Source organism: Rattus norvegicus, chromosome 1, assembly GCF_036323735.1.
Source record: "Rattus norvegicus strain BN/NHsdMcwi chromosome 1, GRCr8, whole genome shotgun sequence".
In the NCBI taxonomy this organism is placed as follows: Eukaryota; Metazoa; Chordata; class Mammalia; order Rodentia; family Muridae; genus Rattus; species Rattus norvegicus.
Window position 1 is genome coordinate 126,373,696 of NC_086019.1, and position 17,540 is coordinate 126,391,235.

The 17,540-nt window shown below is 42.1% G+C and overlaps 1 long non-coding RNA gene across 3 annotated transcripts in view; it reads left to right on the forward strand.

Annotated features, from left to right (window-relative positions):
• The first annotated feature begins 1,688 nt into the window (after nt 1–1,688).
• Nucleotides 1,689–17,540, forward strand: part of LOC102548165 (uncharacterized) — a 32,762-nt gene continuing 16,910 nt past the window's right edge. For all 3 annotated transcript variants that reach the window (XR_005494549.2, XR_010060388.1, XR_010060392.1), the window contains exons 1-3: nt 1,689–1,759; nt 5,293–5,340; nt 6,485–6,537. This is a non-coding gene — a long non-coding RNA (uncharacterized LOC102548165). The remainder of the gene's footprint in view (nt 1,760–5,292; nt 5,341–6,484; nt 6,538–17,540) is intronic.

Below are 17,540 nucleotides of genomic sequence, written 5' to 3' on the forward strand. Positions count from 1 at the left end.
AATAAGCTCAGAATTATGTCAGTGTAGCATTTCCTTCTTATCATTTCCTCATTCAAGTTCCTTGATCTTCATAGAGCATGAACTGGGCTCTTGCAAACTGTCACCTACTGGACAATGAAGCTTATTTTTCCTGTATCGTCCAACCTCCCCCTACTGCCCTTCTAGACATTCTACTCTCTCCTACTTTGAGCTCTTCAAACCACAACTACCAGACCACCAAGGAAAAGGTCGAGATAAACATTTTTTAAATCTTTTTTCTTACAGAGAGAACATAAGAGGGGGGTGTGTGTGTGTGTGTGTGTGTGTGTGTGTGTGTGTGTGTGTGTAAATTTTCACTTCACATAATGCCTTCCAGATCCATTTTATATAGGTGTCAGACTTTTGCCAGAACAAATGTCAACTGGTCTGTCTGAGCCCTTGTACAAGGAAGGCCCAGTCAGAGAAGGACAGGAACTGAGGGTGAGATGGTACAAGGGGTTGAGAGGAAGTAGAATTTATTCTCCAGCTGGAAGAAGGGTGATTTCATAGGGCAGTGCGAGAGATGTGGGGAAAAACTGAGTCTCCTTAGGGGAGAGCATTACCAGAGGGAGGAAGTCTGCTCTGCCAAGGTCTGCCAGCCCCAAAGGCCATGGAGACAAGGCCTGTGCAGACAACATGGTCAGAGGGTGGTTCTAAGAGTAGAACCATGAAGACAGACCTCTGCACCATTTCAGTATGCCCCAATTTAAGTTAATGAGCCGTATAAGGAGTGGGAAGGTGCTTGTTTGAAAAGGTTAAACATGAAAAACTGAGACCAGACACATATCCCCTGGCTTCTGAGCTCACTGGGGAAAACAAGAGAGAGGGAGAGTGTTAGCCAAAAGCCAGATGTGACCTCGAGTCCTGCCCCAGTCAGAACTGAAGGTGTTCAACACTGGCACACAGATGGAGACTGAACTTCTCAGGAAACAGCCTTCACACATCACAAGGTATACAGCTTAGGGCACGACACACACACACACACACACACACACACACACACACACAGCACACACAGGTTGCACATACACTGGGTGCACACACTGGGCAAGTGGGATTAGGTTGTAAAAGAAGTGTAGCTAAATGAGATGGGGGAGGGCGAGCCAGTGAACATTTCTTCCTGGTCTCTGCTTTCAGTTCCTGCATTCAAGATCCTGCCTCTGATCCCAAACTTTGACTTCCCTTGATAAAGGACCAAGATGTAAGATGAAGTAAACCCTTTTCCCTCCAAGTTGTTTTTGTCAATGATGTTTATCATAGCAACAGAACACAAACTAGGACAGTTGTCAAACACACAACATTGCTCAAGTTGAAGCAGGCAGTGCCAGGCCTCACACATCATGCACTCTGGGCATGCAAATGCAAGTAACTTACACTTGGCACACCTTGAGGGGCGCCTACCACAGGCACAGGGCAACAGGATGCGAGTCAACCTCTGCACACGCATTTGTCAGATGACAAAGAAAACTGGGTTTTGGATGCCAGTGCACACAGAGGTGAGAAGCAATTGGGAACGTAATGGTGGGCCTCAAATGCAGATATCACCCAAGGCAGGCACAGGAGAGGATCACAAACTGGATGCAGATGCTGGCTACACGGTACCGAGCAAACAATAGCAAGCACATAATGTAGGTCATAATGTAGGTCACAAGGCCATAGGCAGCATGTAGGCACACAGCGTGCTGGGCACTCAGCAGGAGTACAAACCAGACACCATCAGCACACAAACTTGGGCATTCAGGTACGAGTAGTGAAATCCCTGACAGTGCTCCCGTCCCTTGTGCCCAACAGCGAACTATGCTGCCATGTCCGTGGTCCCTCAGCCCCAGACTCCCATGAAGTAAAAACAGAGCTTTGGCCAAGCCTCTGAGGCTCAAAGTCATTTGTTTCCCCTTCAGGGCTAACCCACACAACCAGACTCCTCATGAGTAGTTTTTACTACAACAAATCATAGGGCTGTTTGAGATCCATTACGCCATAGCTTTGCCACAGCTTCCTGGATTACTGGGGCAAAGGACAAAGGCAAATGAGATTTGGCTAGCCGTTGGCTGGTTATTTCTATGAGGTTGTGCCATTTTGAACGTCTGGTAGCAAAGTCTGTGAGTGCTTGGTAAAGTAGCTACAAAGCAAGCCGCGAGGAAAATCACTAGGTTCACATCTGGGCTCCTGTAGAAGCCCAGAAATCAGAGAACAAACTCTATGTTTTGGACTTGCATTTTAAGACTTTGGCCATTAGGGGGCGCCAAAGAGTAAGCTATCTAATTGATTGCACCATAGATGAAATTTCTAGGATTTAGCCCAAATGAAAATCATAGCTCCAGCATCAGACGGTATCTTTGGCAGCTCTGGACAGGTGACTTTCATACATCCCTCCCCGGTAGAACACTCAATAACCTGCCAGTTCCTGCGCAGGTATGGGTGTTGATGGACCCCTTAGACCCAAGCTGCCTACAAGGCATCTCTATACTAGTAAGAAAAAGAAACTAAAGCTTGGTGAATGTGCCTGGTGCAGGGACCCCAGGAGTGAGGTCATCCAGCAGCCCCTGCTCTGTTGTAACAGAAGGATCTGTAGCCCTCCATTCACAGCCTCAGCTGTATGGGTGTCCCAGGCTTGACAGGCTGCCCTGGGTGGCTGTCCAGGGTGGTGAGCATGGTGTCACCCAACTACAGAGTGAATCCCAACATCAGAATGACCTTTGTCTTGACATCACTGTTATTTGCTGTTTGTGTCAGTCCAAAATCCCTGCTAATTTAGTTCCCATTACAACAGTATTCACGAATGGGGCCCCCAGGGATAGTGCCTTACAAGAGGCCAGGGGAGATCCAGATAGACCCTGCTTTGCCTCTATGCCTTCCACCTGTGCTGACACAGGGTTAGCCCCTTATGTCATGTGAGGATGCAGTGAGAGGGAACCAGAAAGAAAACCCTCACAGACTCTGAACTACAGGGCCATGACCTTGAATTTCTCTGCTCCAAAAATGAGAAAATAAACCCTTTTTGTTTATAAAGTAATGTTTGAGGTACTTTGTTATAGCAGCACAAAGCAGACAGGTGCCTATTTGACTGTTTTTACATTCTGGCTGAAGTTTTCCTCATTCTTGATTTGATAAGTGATTTTGAATTAAAACGTAGACATTTGAGAAATTATGTTTGCCAAACTGATTTTTTTTTCATTTTGCTAGCCTTTTGTAGCACTACTCCAATGGATGGAGGGGGATTGGCCTCAGTACTGTTAGGTGGGAGGCGAAGCTGGATTCCTACTCTTCCCTCCTGACACCCAATGAGAAGGGCCAGTCCCATACTGTGCATCTTCTAACACCATCACGTTTAAGAGAAGGAAAAGCAAGATGCCTCATTACCAATCCTCATGAGGCCTCCACTAGCTGACAGTAGATAGAGCTTAATTAGCACTAATCGTTCGTAAAGATTGCTTCCGTGAGGCATTCTCTGCTACCCACATGTGTGAAAATCAGCTGTGATGTCATATTACAGTTTGGCAAGGCTGAAGCCTCCTAACCAGTTGTCCTTGGCACTCATAGGTGGAGTTTGGGGTGTAGGTGTTTCTGCAGTGTAGGTGGTTGTTCTGGTGCTGCTATGTATTTGAATGCTAAATACTGGTCCCCCGAGATCCTCACATACACCAAATGCTATGTAAACCCCCCAAGTTATCCTTTATTGCTTAAAAATGCAGTAAATCAATAGTAAAGCCTGAGTTGGGCATAAGAGAGGGGCTGGAGCAAAGGCTCCCGGAGCTTGAGTCAGGTAGGGACCACAAGGAGAATGAAAGAGAAGGAAGCAGTCACCGTAGGGTAGCATGGTTGGTAAGCACATGCCTACGAGGGCTGTCCTGATGGAGCAGGAGCAGCCCAAAGGAAACGTGGCAGGTGACATCTTGGGGGTTTGACAGGGAGACAGATAAAACGGCATAGAGACCTAACAGCTCTAACACTCTAAAGTTTACTATAAATCTAAAGATCTCTGTGTCTTTCATTTGGGAACTAAATTATCTGAAGTGAGGTTTCTACCATTAACAGATATTTAAAGTCAACAAGGGGTTGCAGCAAACCCCCAAAATAATATTTACCACAACAGTGCAGATTGCCTGAAAATACTCTCTTGCATAGACTGGTTTTCTGACTGCAGAAAAGTAGCCTCCTGTGAGTGATGTCTTGTTGATGTTTTGGGGGTGCTGGCTTCCTGGCACTGAGTGTGGCGAGCAAAGAGAAAGGGTATCCCCAGGAACTGTCACCAGTTCCTTCCTCAGGACACGAGTTCTGTAGTCGACCTGCCTCTCACACTTTTCTTATTTTATTTCTGCACAATGCTCAAAGTGTTTCATCTGCCCCGGGTGTGGGGAACTGAGAATAGTACTCTTCATCTTTATGGAAGCAGAACAAACAGGGAAGTAGCCTGGGCTGGCAGGCTGTAGGTCCCCTGCTGTGTGATAAGTAATGGCAGATCAGAGAGTTAGAGATTAAAAGCTGCTTTTTAAAGAAAGGTGTTTAGAAAGTCTTTCAGGATACTCATATTCCTTCTAACGTGGACTCCACGGGAACTTTGGGTTGAAATCCTAGTTAGACAAGCTACTTCATAATGACAGGTATTATTAAAAGGTGATTAAGTTTGTTTTTAGAAAGAAGAGAGTAAAGAGATTACCCGAATCTCGTGGGGATTTTCATCCATGGTTCAGAACTTAGATAGGAAAAAATTAGTCACTAACGCCAAGTAGAGAGTTGTGATAAATGTCTGTAACACCAGGCAGAGTGAATACAGACATAAATTATAGACGTTATTAAGGTTAAATAAAAATCTGTGGCTCCGGGTAGAGAGCTTGACAGATTGATATATTTTGGGCTAAAGTTCTGGTTTGATAAGTTGCTTATTGGTATTAGAATTGATGAAGGTGTTTAGTTTGTTTTATGAATTACCCTGCTAAAGGCCATATGGCTCGTTGATGCTGGCTAGTGAGGGTTTGTGGTTACTTTTGATAATTGCCACAACAGGAAGCTCAGATTCTCTTAACGTAGGCTCCACGGGAATTTTGGGTTCATTTCCTGATATCATAGAGTATAAAAGCCTATCAGGCTCATTGTTTAGCTTACTTCCTTTTTAAAAAAATTCTTGTAAGAGTGCTTTCAAGATAATATTAAGATATAAAGACAACAGTCCAGATTGTCTTATATAGATAGATGGTTTTCAAAAACGTCAGAAATCCACAAAATTTGAGATTTAAAGTTATTTATCTTTTGTTGAGACATATCTGCTCCTAACAGCTCCCCTTTGGCGGATTTAATGAAGAGTATGAACATCTCTACCTCCAGGTAAGGCAATACTTTGTGGCTAGGCAGCCACTGGACAAAACTGCCTATTTCATCTGCAGACTAATACTGTCCAGAAAAGGACAAATTATGCAGAATAATTGACTGACAAGCTCTGCCAAGACAGGGTGATCTGCATTTCAAGAGTCTGTCAGTTGATTTTCGGCCAGAAGGCTGAAGACTTGCCCTCACATGTTACTAACAGAGGACTGTGCTAGTGGAGATTTGTCTCTACAACCTCTCAGTTCTGGAAGCCGTGTTAGACTTCCTATGTGTATAGATATTTGGTCATTCAAAGATTTCTGATGTGGTTGGGGACTGGTAGTCTTGTAGACAACCCAAGCTGTTTAGCATTGAAAAGGATAATAAATTCGAAAGGGTGGTTTTTCAGATGGCATACGATCTCAAACCAGGATATAAGTCAGGTATAGAATTACAGTTTTTAGGATAGATGACAAAGTACTTTAGTTAATGGACAAAATTGATGGACTGGGTTTTGAGTGTATCGTATGTTTTATAAAATATAGAACGGTAATAATTGTATTCAATTTATATATAAGGGAAAAGGCCTTTTAACTGAACAAAAAGGGGGAAATGTTGTGGTTTGCCCTGGAATTATCTGTGTTTTGATGCTAATTCCACTGCCCCAAGGACAGCTGCCTAGTCACATACTCAGGAATCAGGTGACTTCACCAGAACCTTCTCCCCATTGAATTTGTAAAATACAGGTGAAGGGCGGGTACAGGATAGAAGGAGGCCTGTTATTGGAGGAGAAGGAAGGATGGGTGGGAGAAAAGTTTGAAGGAAGAGGAGGAGACTGGAATGGAAAGGAGGAGAGACAGGAGGGAGAGGGAGAGAAGCCATGGCAGGTGAAGTTAAGATTCTGCTCTGTGTATTTATAGGTTGTTATTAATGTTCTTAAGGGATGGATGGTACTGGGCTCTGTATATTTAGGTGGGCAATTATATCTTATCAATTGGGTCAAAAAATAATTTTTATGTGTGGTCTGTTATTCAGTTCATTGTGTATTCATAATTTTGCTATTTTAAAACTGTGGCCTAAGTTTTATTTGTTTGTGTTTTGTGCTGTTTTGTTGTTTTGCCTTGGTCTTTTTTTTAATACTTTTTAATTGTATTTGCTCTTTCAGGCTGGGTGTCATGGTGCATGCCCCTAATCTCAGCACTTAGGAAACAGAGGCAGGTAACCTCCACGAGTTCCACGTCTGCCCGGTCTACATAATGAATTTCAGGCCAACCAGGGCTACACAGTGAACTTTAGGCTAGTCAGGACTACACAATGAGGTCCTGTCTCAGACAATACATTTGTTCCACTTTCATACATCTATAAAATGCACACATCACTCTTTTCTCCTGGCCCCATCATCACTCTCTTATCTACAAGCTCCTTTCCTTTCCATCTCTGCATGCATATCTTTGTTTGGTCCTATGATCCACTGAATCTAATCAAGGACCTTGTATGTGCATGGAACTATACACTGAAGTTTGGTGGCTCATAGATGGCTACACAACTGAAGTTTCCCATCTCCGAGACCCTTTCAGTCAAAGGAAGTGTTAGGCCCATAAGCCCCTACCCTATTGTTGACAGGGACAGTCTTGGGCATCTCAGTCTAAGTTTAATATTGTAATGGCTGTGTAATACCTAAAGGATACAGTTAGCAGTCCTTCTCCCTATCCTCCAATCCTCTTCTCCTCTCTACAACCCCCCTTCCTCAATGTTCCTGGACCTCAAAAGGAGTAGCATGCATATCATGTTTAGAACTGAGCATCTTCCTCCCTTCTTCTCAGCACCACCAGAAGCCATAAGTCTTCATTCACTGCCATTCAGTTCACAGAAAGGAGAGACTTCTCTCATTAAGACCGAAAGTGCCATTTATGTAAGAGTATGAAGTCAGATATTTGGAAGGCACTTTGACACTTTGTCAGTTTAAATAAACAATGGTAGTACAATCCCTACAGGGCCTATGACTTCTCCAGTCATACTTTTTTTGGCTTAGTTTATAACATCACGAACAGGTTTCTTCTTGTGACTAAAGCCTCAAATCTAATGCTAGAGCAAATTTGTTATCCTCCTTACAGTAGTACAACTGTGGCAAAAGCAAGCACATCTTGGTATTAAAGTTGGTATTAAAGTTCTTAGGTTCACATTGGTGCATTCACTCTCCAAGTAGCTTACATAGCACCTAGAATGAAAGCTAACCAAAAGGGAGGGAATTTACAGCTCAGTTTCAACTCGTTTTCTCTAATTCCTTTAACCAAAGGATGTGTGTGTGTGTGTGTGTGTGTGTGTGTGTGTGTGTGTGTGTGTGTGTTGTCTTAATCAGTAATATTAATCAGTAGGTTTGTGGAGCGACTAAAAGGAATGACAAGATTGTTTTGGGGGCTTCAAAGAGCTCGCTGACCAACAACTCATATGGTACCTGAATTTCGTTTGATATATTTCTAATTGGAACATTTAAGCAATTTGCACTTGGTGAAATTGCTAACATGGGAAGGCTGAAGGCTGCCTTTCTGCTTTCTACTTATTCTTTCTATTTTACCAATTACTCTGCTTTCTTTTTCCAGCTTTCTCGTGTTTATTTTTTTTCAGTTAATCTATAACACTTTGAGTATATCTTTCTATAGACATTCTTATCCCTAAGTAATACATTCCAGGGTATGTGTTGATGCAGTTAATGAACAGAGTTATTAATGTGTATATGCTTCTCAGACATTTTTATGAATGTCTAGTTGTCCCTTTGCTTGTTTGCTTATTGAATTTTTTCCTGTTTCTTTGTTTATTTTAAACAAACATCTTCTTGTGTAGTCAAGGCTGGTCTCCAACCCACAATACTCCTCCTCATTCTCCTGGATGCTAATATCGTACCTGTGCTGTGTCTTGCCTATCATCTTAACTGGAGGAACTGTCACTGAGAGGTGGCTCTCACCCCCATTCACCGATGACTGTACTGCTCAAATGAGATTGTTTTCATGGTACCCATATTCTGAAGTAAATACCATCCTGACAGCTTCTAACAAGCAGCTTCTTGCCTCACTGGGAGTTTTACTTCCAGTTTGAACACAGCTTTCCTCATGACATCCTTCCATCAAAGCGTAACACCAGGGAAGGTTTGAAGTTAGATATCGATATTTTACAAGCCAAAATAATGAGAATCGAGTAAGTGATGTCAGGGCTCACTGTCCCCAGTGGTTCAGATGGAACTGTAATGCCTCAGCAGCAGCAAATAGGTTCTGATGCACAAGAGCGGCTGGCAGGGTGTGTAGGACCTGGACTTTCTACACAGCCTCTCCAGCCTGTCTAGGAAACCATGGCAAAAGTTGTGAGAAGCTTGACAAAACACTTTTTCTCTACCGGAAAGTAGAAAATAGTGTTGCAGTTTCTTCTTGCAGGTGCTCCCTGAAGGGGGAAGAGGGGGAAGGTCCCATCCAGTGTTGTTGTGCTAGCATTATCTTCACTGGTGTAGCCTTTATTGCACATACTGGTCTTTCTAGAACCTAAAAGGAGACCGATGTAGCAAAGACTCTAACTGTTCTCAAAGTGAGATTAAACGTTAAAGGAGTGTGACTCATGTGGCTGATTATGTTGGAAACTGGGTGCATGGCCCTCCCTGATGTCTGCAGAAAGGAGAGTGTGTCTGCTGCTGATTCTACCCCCAATATGGTGTCTTTCCCATAGGACATGATGGGAAGAGAAGTCATCAGCATAAAATAAGAGTATCAAAAATGAAGCAAGCTGATAAAAGCTAGGAGTCAAACATGAGATGAAAGAATGATTATTGCAAGATTATTGAACTTTGGGATGGGGACCTTCCCACAACTCTCATATCCTCCCCAACTACCCAACTTTATGCTTTCTCTGTTTCTCTTTCACACACACACACACACACACACACACACACACACACACACACACACAAATAAAACAAAATAAAACCTGACATGTAATATCACGGTTAAACACTGAGTAGATTCCCATAATCTAAGTCTACACTTCTGTTGACTCATCTGATCTGTAACCAGCCTCCCATACTTGGTGGACTAAAACAATATTCGTAGTATAGTTTGCTCAAAAAATTTAAAATGTGCTTTCTGGTAATGGGGACAGCCTATGGTCATGTTCTCTTGCAACACTAGCTGAGAGGTCTGCTATAGCCAGCTGTTCATGGAGAAACTGCCCATGTGGGTGTCTGGAAAAGGTGGTGCTGGCTTAGAGCTGTGAGTGAGAGCCTTGGATCTTCCTCAGATGAATTTTCCCATGTGGGTTTCCATTAGAGCTTGTTGGTCCTCCTCTCCTCATGCAGTCTGGTTCCCAGAGAGCAAGGGAGAAGCTTCTAGAGCAGCAGTTCTCAACTTATATATCGTGACCCCTTTGTGAGCCACATCATATGACCTTCTTACCAGGGTTGCCTAAGACCATCAGAAAACCCAGATATTTGCATTATATTTTTTTCATTATGATTTATAACAGTAACAAAAATTATGGTTATGAAGTAGCAATGTGGATGGGGTCATAGCAACATAAGGAACTGAATTAAAGTGGCATAGCATTAGGATGCCTGAGAACTGCAGCTCTAGAGGGTTGACTTACGTTTCCTTCTACTGGATATGCAAGACAACCAGTCCAACCAAGAGTCATGATGACAGATATTAAACCTCTCCGTAGAAGGATTAGTAAACAACTTGTGGTATACTTTAACCTTCTGCAGTATGAAATATATGACTCTCAAGTTATTATAGCTACTAGTTACACCCATGACTATATTAAAAAGAAAACTGAAGCATAATCTGCTTGATTTCTTTTCATTTGTATACAAAAGGAGAGACAATATATGGACATTTTTATTTGTTTAAAATGTGTTTCCTTGGTTACAATTGGTTCAAATTACTCTTGTACATTTAAAAGGCTCAATGGGGCTGTTTGTAAAAAACTAAAATATTTTAAATGACCAAGTCAAGCAGAATCAGAAAAATGATTTTTGAATATTCCATTAAAATAACAACCAAAATTACAAATGTCTCAGTGCTGATCTTAACAACTACTCAAAGGTAAATGTTTACCAGTGAAGTGCTGAAGCTCATAAACCACTGTTAATCCCAAGTCCCTACTGCATTTTTAAAATTTTTCTTTTTCTGTTATAAAATTCTCCTAGAATACATTTCGGTCATCTTAATCTTCTCACAACTCTTCTCAGATCCTCCCCAACTACCCAACTTTGTTTTCCTGCTTCTCTTTCTTACAAACCACACCCCCCACCCACACACACACACACTCACCGCTGCAGGATTAGGTGCACTTTCCCACTGAGGCCAGACAAGGAGGCAACCTAGCATGTGCAAGGGGGCCAAGCCTAGCCCATGCTCGCTCTGTGGTTGGTGATGGAGTCTCTTGGAGTCCCCAAGAGTCCAGGTTATTTGACTCTGTTGGTCCTTCCTGTGGAGTCCCTGTCCTCTTCAGGTCCCTCAATCCTTCTCCCTACTCTTCTGTAAGACTCCCCGAGCTCCATCTAATATTCAGGTGTGAGTCCCTACATATCCTGGGTAGAGCATCTCAGAGGACAGTTATGCTAGGTTCCTGTCTGCAAGCATAGCAGGGTATCCATAATAGTGTCAGGGATTGGCTCTTGTCCATGGGGTATGTCTCAATTTTGGACAGTCAACGGTCAGCCATTCCCTCTGTCTTTGTCCCTGCACATCTTGTAGACAGGACATATTTTGTATTGAGGTTTGGTGGGTGAGATGCTGTCCTTATCCCTCCACTGTAAGCCTTGCCTGGCAATAGAAAGTGGCCACTTCAGGAACCATATCTCCCCCATATTGCTAGGTATCTCAGCTAGAGTCTCCCCCATAGATCCTCTGGGGCCTTCCCCAATCCCAGCCCTCTGGCAAGTCATAGAGATTCCCCTTCCACCTCCGATCTCCCTTTTTTTCGTGCTCTTCCTACATATGATCTCCCCCAGCCCCTCCCCATCTGCTCTTCCATCCAGTGCCATCCTCCCTTGGCTTCTGATATTTTGTAGAAACAAAAACTTTTAAGAAAAATTCAACCATCTTTCCTTGGCCTCTCCTTATTTGGCATCTTTGGGGATGCTGATTATAGCATGGCTGTCCTGTGCTTTATGGTTAAAATCCACTTATCAGTATATACCGTGCATGTCCTTTGTCCCAAAAGGGTTACTGCACTCAGGACGATATTTTCTAGTCCATCCATATGCCCACAAAATTCATTTTGTCCTTGTTTTTAACGGCCGAGTAATATTCCACTGTGTAAATGAGCCACATTTTCTTTATCCATTCTTCAGTTGAGGGACATCTAACTTTTTTCAGTTTTTGACTATTACAAATAAAGTGGCTATGAACATAGTTGAGAAAGTGTTCTTGTGAGATGGTGGAGCATCAATTGGGTTTATGCCAGGAGCAGTGAAACTGGGTCTTGAGGTAGAACTATTCCTAATCTTCTGAGAAACTGTCAAATCGATTTCCAGAGTGGTTGTACAAGTTTGCACTCCCACCAGCAGTGGAGGAGTGCTCCCCTTGCTCCACAATCTCACCAGCATGTTTTTCATCTTAGCTATTCTGATAAGTATAAAGTGGAATCTCAGAGTTTGATTTGCATTCCCCTGATAACTAAAGACATTGGACATTTATTTAGGTGTTTCTAGGCCATTCAAGATTCCTCTGTTGAGAATTCTCTTTTAGCACTGTAGCCCATTTTTAATTGGGTAATTAGGATTGGTAGTGTTTAACTTCTTGTGTTCTTTATATATTTTGAATATGTGCCCTTTGGCAAATGTAGATTAATAAAGATCTTTTCCCAATTTGTAGGTTGCCATTTTGTACTAATGACAGTGTCCTTTGACTTACAGAAGCTTTTTGATTTCATGAGGTGCCATTTATTAATTCTCTTTTTTCATTTTTTATGAGTCATTTTATTCATTTGCATTTCAAAAGTCATCCCCCTTTCTAATATCTCCTCCACAAGTCCGCTATCCCCTCCCCCTTGGGGTGCTCCCCCACCTGCCCACCCACTCCTGCCTCAGTGCCCTAGCAGTCCCCTATCCTGGATCATCGAGCCTCCACAGGACCAAGGGACTCTCCTTCCAGTGATGCCTGGAGCCATGGATCCCTCTGTGTGTACTCTTTGGCTAGTGGCTTAGTCCCTGAGAGCTTTAGGACTTCTGGTTGGTTGGTATCATTGTTCTTCTTATGGGGTTGCAAACCCCTTCAGCTCCTACATTCATTGTCCTAACTTCTACATTGGGTTCCCCAGGCTCAGTTCAATGTTTGGCTGCATATATCCATGTGTGTATTGGTCAGGCTCTGGCAGAGCCTCTCAGGGGACAGCTATACCAGGCTCCTGTCAGTAAGCACTTCTTGGCATCGTCAATAGTGTCTGGGTTTGGTGTCTGCAGATGGACTGGATCCCCAGGTGGGGCAGTTTCTGGATGGCCTTTCCTTTAGTCACTGTTCTACTCTTTGTCCCTGCATTTCCTTTTGATAGGAGGAATTCTGGATTAATATTTTTGAAGTGGGTGGGTGGCCCCATCCCTCAACCGGGGCCATGCCTATCCACTGGATATGGTCTTTACAGGTTCTTTCTCCCCTTTGTTGGATATTTCAACTAATGTCCTCCCTGTTGGATCCTGGGAACCTCTCTGTCCCTGGCATCTAAGACTTTCTAGTGGCTACCCCCAGCTCCCCCTCCCCCATTGTTACATACCTACCTTCAAATTCCCAACCCTCTATAATTCTCCCCCCATCTCTTCCCATATCTGAACTGGTCCCCCTTTTTCCCTCCCTCTCCTCTCTCCCTCCCAGATCCCTCTCTCCCTCTACTTCCCAGAGATTATTTTCTTCCCCACTCTGAATAGGACTGTAGCATCCTCACTTTGGTGTGATCATCTTTCTTCTTGGGTTTCATATGGTCTGTGAGTTGTATCATGAGTATTCTGAGATTCGTTTTGGCTAATATCCACTTATCAGTGAGTATATACCATGTGTGTTCTTTTATTACTGGGTTACCACACTCAGGATGATATTTTTGAGTTCCATCCATTTGCCTGCAAATTTCATGAATGTTACCATTTTGTCTAAGCTCTGTTCCACAGTTACCTGGCAAGAGCCAGGTATACCTGGCTCACTTTAAAAGGGGCTGCTTGCCCCTCCTCACTCTCTTGCTCTTGTTCTTGCTCTTGCCTTCTTACTCCCTCTCTATCCTCTCGCCCCTCCTCCCTCTCTCCATATGCTCATGGCTGGCCTACACTCCTCTATTCATTCATATTCTCTCTCTCTCTCTCTCTCTCTCTCTCTCTCTCTCTCTCTCTCTCTCTCCCTTCCTCTGTCTCTATTACTCTCTCAATTCTTCTCCTCATGCCCTGAATAAACTCTATTCTATACTATATCTTTTTGTGGCTGGTCCCTTAGGGGGTAGGGATGCCTCAGCATGGGTCCATGAAGATAGCCCCTGCCACCACACCTCCATAAAATATATACCTCCTCTCATTATCTTTTTGTAAACACATCAATGAAGTCATTGTTTTTTATTGCTGAGTGGTACTCCATTGTGTAAATGTACCACATTTTCTGTATCCATTCCTCTGTTGTGGGACATCTGGGTTCTTTCCAGCTTCTGGCTATTAGAAATAAGTCTGGTATGATCATAGTATAGTATGTGTCCTTGTTATACGTTGGCACAGAGGAAATTTTCCTGAACAGAGCAACAATTTAGGCTTATGCTCTAAAATCAAGAATTGACAAATGGGATGTCATGAAATTGAAAGGCTTCTGTAAGACAAAGGACAATATCATTAGGACAAAACAGCAATCCACAGATTGGGAAAAGATCTTTACCAACCCTACATCCAATCGAGGACTAACATCAAAAATATACAAAGAACTCAAAAAGTTAGTCTCCAGAGAACCAAATAACCCTATTAAAAACAGAGAATTCTCAACTGAGAATCTCGAATGGCTGAGAAGCACCTAAAGAAATGTCCACCATCCTTAGTCATCAGGGAAATGCAAATCAAAACAACCCTGAGATTCCACCTCACACCAGTGAGAATGGCTAAGATCAAAAACTCAGTCGACAGCAGATGCTGGCGAGGATGTGGAGAAAGAGGAACACTCCTCCATTGTTGGTAGGATTGCAAACTGGTACAACCACTCTGAAAATCAGTCTGGAGGTTCCTCAGAAAATTGGAAATAGTTATACCTGAAGACCCAGCTATACCACTCCTGGTCATATACCCAAAAGATGCTCCAAAATTTTAATTCTTATCTTAATGCCTAAGCCATTGGTTTTATGTTCAAGAAATTGAGTCCATGGTTATTACCTCTTTCTGTTCTATTAGTTTTAGTATATCTGGTTTTAAGTTGAGGTCTTTGATCCATTTGGACTTGATTTTTATGCAGGGAGATAAATATGGATCTATTTATATTCTTCAACATGCAGACATCCAGTTAGACGGCACCATTTGCTGAAGATGTTTTCCTTTTTCCATTATCTCTTTTGTCAAAAATCAAGTGTCTGTAGGTGTGCAGCTTTATTTCTGGGTCTTCTATTCAATTCTGTTGACAAACCTTTCTGTTCCTGTTTCAATACCATGCAGTTTTTTTAAAATATTAATGTGATACAGCTTGACATCAGGTATAGTGAAACCTTGAGAAATTCTTTTATTGTTCAGGATCATTTTAGCTATCCTAGGTTTTTGGTTTCTCCATGTGAAGTTGAGAATTGTTCTTTCAAGATCTGTAAAAGATTGTGTTGGAAGTTTGATGGGGATTGCATTGATTCTGTAAATTGCTTTGCCAAGAAGAGCATTTTTGCTATGTTAATCATACCAATCTCTGAGCATAGGAAACCTTTCTATCTTCTGATATCTTACTCAGTTACTTTTTTGAGATGCTTGATGTTCTTATCATACTGGTCTTTTACTTGCTTGGTTAGGTTTACACCAATGTATTTTATTATTTGTGGTGATTGTGAAGGGTACTGTTTCCCTAATTTTGGCCTCATCCATTTATTACATGTGTAAAGGAGTACTACTGATTTCTTTTAGTTAAGTTTGTATCCACACACTTTGCTGAGGGTATTTATCAGCTATAGGAATTATTTGGTAGAATTTTTAGGGTCATTTATGTATACTATATATAATCTGCAAATAGTGATATTTTGACTTCTTCTTTTCCAATCTGTATTCCCTTGCTCTCCATTAATTTTCTTATTGCTTTAAATGGAACTTCAAGTACTGTATTAAAGAAATAGGCAGAGAATGAACAGCCTTGTCTTATTCTTGATTTTAGTTGAAATGATTTAATTTCTCTCCATTTAACTTGATGTTGGCTATTGACTTGCTTTATGTTGTCTTTATGGGTTTAAGGTATGCACCTGGTATCTGACTTCTTCAAAACTTTTATCATGAAGTAGTGTTGGATTTTGTCAGACTTTTTTAGCATATAGTGAAATGATCAATCATCTGGTTTTTTTAGTTTGTTTATATTGCAGATTATGTTGATGAGCGTTCATATATTCAACCATCCTTGCATCCCTGGGATAAAGCCTACTTGACTATGGCAGATGATGTCTTTAATATGTTCTTGGATTCTGTTTGCAAGAATTTTATTGAATATTTTTGCATCAATGGTCTTAAGGGAAATTGTTTTGAAATTCTCTTTCTTTGTTGAGTCTTTGTGTGGTTTAGGTATCAGGGTGATTGTGGCCTTATAAAATGAGTTTGGAAATGTTCCTTCTCTTTTTATTTTGTTGAATAGTTTGAGTAATATTGGCATTAGTTCTTTGAAAGTGTCATAGACAAAGGAGCCAAAACCATCCAATGGAAAAAAGATAGCATTTTCAGCAAATGGTGCTGGTTCAACTGGAGGGCAACATGTAGAAGAATGCAGATCAATCCATGCTTATCACCCTGTACAAAGCTTAAGTCCAAGTGGATCAAGGACCTCCACATCAAACCAGACACACTCAAACTAATAGAAGAAAAACTAGGGAAGCATCTGGAACACATGGGCACTGGAAAAAATTTCCTGAACAAAACACCAATGGCTTATGCTCTAAGATCAAGAATCGACAAATGGGATCTCATAAAACTGCAAAGCTTCTGTAAGGCAAAGGACACTGTGGTTAGGACAAAACGGCAACCAACAGATTGGGAAAAGATCTTTACCAATCCTACAACAGATAGAGGCCATATATCCAAAATATACAAAGAACTCAAGAAGTTAGACCGCAGGGAGACAAATAACCCTATTAAAAAATGAGGTTAAGAGCTAAACAAAGAATTCACAGCTGAGGAATGCCATATGGCTGAGAAACACCTAAAGAAATGTTCAACATCTTTAGTCATAAGGGAAATGCAAATCAAAACAACCTGAGATTTCGCCTCACACCAGTGAGAATGGCTAAGATCAAAAACTCAGGTGACATCAGATGCTGGCGAGGATGCGGAGAAAGAGGAACACTCCTCCATTGTTGGTGGGGTTGCAGACTGGTACAACCATTCTGGAAATCAGTCTGGAGGTTCCTCAGAAAATTGGACATTGAACTGCCTGAGGATCCAGCTATACCTCTCTTGGACATATACCCAAAAGATGCCCCAACATATAAAAAAGACACGTGCTCCACTATGTTCATTGCAGCCTTATTTATAATAGCCAGAAGCTGGAAAGAACCCAGATGCCCTTCAACAGAGGAATGAATACAGAAAATGTGGTACATCTACACAATGGAATATTACTCAGCTATCAAAAACAATGACTTTATGAAATTCGTAGGCAAATGGTTGGAACTGGAAAACATCATCCTGAGTGAGCTAACCCAATCACAGAAAGACATACATGGTATGCACTCATTGATAAGTAGCTATTAGCCCAAATGCTTGAATTACCCTAGATGCCTAGAACAAATGAAACTCAAGACGGATGATCAAAATGTGAATGCTTCACTTCTTCTTTAAAAGGGGAACAAGAATACCCTTGGCAGGGAAGAGAGAGGCAAAGATTAAAACAGAGACTGAAGGAACACCCATTCAGAGCCTGCCCCACATGTGGCCCATACATATACAGCCACCCAATTAGACAAGATGGATGAAGCAAAGAAGTGCCGACCGACAGGAGCGGATGTAGATCGCTCCTGAGAGACACAGCCAGAATACAGCAAATACAGAGGCGAAT